The sequence below is a fragment of the Chrysochloris asiatica genome, unplaced genomic scaffold, assembly GCF_000296735.1.
Source record: "Chrysochloris asiatica unplaced genomic scaffold, ChrAsi1.0 scaffold00358, whole genome shotgun sequence".
Lineage (NCBI taxonomy): Eukaryota > Metazoa > Chordata > Mammalia > Afrosoricida > Chrysochloridae > Chrysochloris > Chrysochloris asiatica.
The window spans coordinates 710414-712993 of record NW_006408876.1 but is presented as its reverse complement, the minus strand read 5'-3'; positions in this window follow the sequence as shown (position 1 = coordinate 712993).

The window sequence follows — 2580 nt, the reverse complement described above, 5'->3', positions numbered from 1 at the left end:
TTGTTGTTGAGTACCGTGGAGTCGGTTCCGACTCATATATGCATACACATATATAATGATAAATGTCATATGACATATTTAATGCCAAATCTCAGAGAAAATTAATATAGCTTCAAAATAGTCACACCCCAGATTCTATCTGGAAGAAGTATGATAAATTCCTATCTGAGATGAAAGACATTCTAAGTTTAACAGCATTGATGGTTGGCTGATTGTAAGCAAGCTGCTAATACATTTAGGGAGAAATCACTATTGCTCAGCATCAACGAAAGCCACTGTCTAGTGAACGAAGAGCAGATGTTACCTAAGGCATATTGCCACTGGCTACTTACCATGGAATCAACTCTAATTGCGTGTCAGAATAGACCTTCCGGCACCCAAGTGTATCAGAATAGAACTCTACTTCATAAGATTTTCAATAGGAGACTGTCTACAAGTAGATCATCACATCTTTCTGATCTGGTAGGGACCTCAGGGTAGACTCAAACCACCAAGCTTAAAGTTAGCAGCCAAGCATGTTAATAGTTTACACCACTACAGAAGTCCTAAGGCAAAGAGATTAGTGGACAGACCACAATTTAGATGGCCATGAGACTAATATTGGAATAACAGGTTGGATTCTGTTAGTAAAACATATATATAACCACTGCTGTTGATGTTTCTAGGTGCCATCAACTAAGTTCTTACAGCAACCTTATATAGGGTTTTGGAGGCTCTAAATCTTTATGGGAGCAGAAAGCCTCATCTTTTTCCACAGAGTGGCTGGTGGGCTTGAATTTCCAACTAATCACTGTTTAGCAGTCCAATGCTTACCCTATTAGACTCTGAGATCTGTGAGAACAAGAATTTGATCACAGTTACAATTGTATTGGTAATATAAATAATATTTAATATAAGGAATACTTAAGTAAATAGGCAGAGAATCAAACCATTCTAATTTCTATTAGCACAAGTCAAAATACTAGGTACTCATGAAGCCTAGTATTTGGTAATGGTGATTGATAACAAGCGGAGAGTATTGAGCCTAACAATGTTCAACATATGAGCATGGCTGTCAAGAAAACTCCAGATAGAAGTCAGTGGGCATTCCATTCAGTTGCTTAAATGGTGTCAGTATTAGAAATGCTAGATATGCAAGTACAGAGGAACAAGTGAAATGATATTTCTTGTTTGGTTACACTTACTTCCTTTCAGAAGACCGTTACTCCTGCCTTCTTACTTAAAAGTCTTGTCCTTATAGAAGTGAAAAGTTATTGGATGTAGCAGTTAATCTCACTTTCAAGAACAATACTAAACAATGTACTCTATTTGAATTCTATTGAAATTACTAAATCTGTAGGTTTATGTAAAGAACATGGCACCAATTCCATCTGTACGCTGAGCACATAATCTGAAAAGGTAGACAGGAAGAAACAGAATACAACGTTAACATTGGAGAGAGTCATGAACAACCTGTGATATGCCAAGGTCACAAACTTACTGAAAGTGAAGATAAGTTGAAGCATTTATTGATGAAAACGATAAACTATAGCCTTCAGTATGGATTACACATCATCATCAACAACAACAAAAAACAAAACTCCTCAAAACTGGACCAATTAGCATCATCATGATAAATGGAGAAAATATTGAAGCTGCCAAGAATTTCATTTTACTAGGATTCACAATCAATGCCCATGGAAGCTGTAGTCAATACATCTAATTATAAATTGCATTGGTCAGTCTACTGGAAAAGACATATTTTAAGTGTTCAAAAGCAAAAATGTTGTTTTGAGGACTAAGGTGCACTTGACCCAATTCACAGTATTTTTAATCGCTTGATATGCATGTGAGAGGTAGACGATGAAAAGGAAGAAAAAAGAAATGACACTTTTGAATTAGAGTGTTGAAGAATACTGAATGTACCATGGACTGGGAAAAGGATGAACAAAGCTGTCTTGGATGAAGGGCTGTCAGAAAGCTCCTTAGAAGCCAGGATGACAAGATGGCATCTCATGTACTTTGGACATGTTGTCAGGAGACATCAGTCCCTGGAGAAGTACATCATACTTGGTAAAGTGAAGGGTCAGTGACAAAAAAGAAAGACCTTCAATGAGATGGACTGCCACTGTGGCTGTAACAATGGGCTCAAAGCATTTCACACTGTTGTACACAGGGTAACTATGAGTCGTAACTGACTTAACAACACAGATCAACAGTAACAACAAGAAAGTGCTTACTCTCTCCTAAAACAAATACAAAGTCAAATAACCTTCTCACACTTTCTTCTAAGGGTCAATTAACATCTATTTAGATTAGTTTCATCCTCAGTAGCATCGCAGAACCTTTGTTCCAGGTTTGGGCATGAGTTTCTTCCATAGATTCTATCACATTCTGGATACATACATAATGTTGCCAGTGAAGCACAGGGTCGTTCCCATGGGATTCTTTGTGACATTTCCTTAAACGTTTTTTGCCAGTGTCAGGATTTCTTAATTAAAATATATTTTGCTTCAAAGTTCTGCTCCTTTTAATGTCAAGATGATATTCGTATAGCAATTATCCTGTTTAAAGCAACTTATATAGATTATCTTGTTTCGT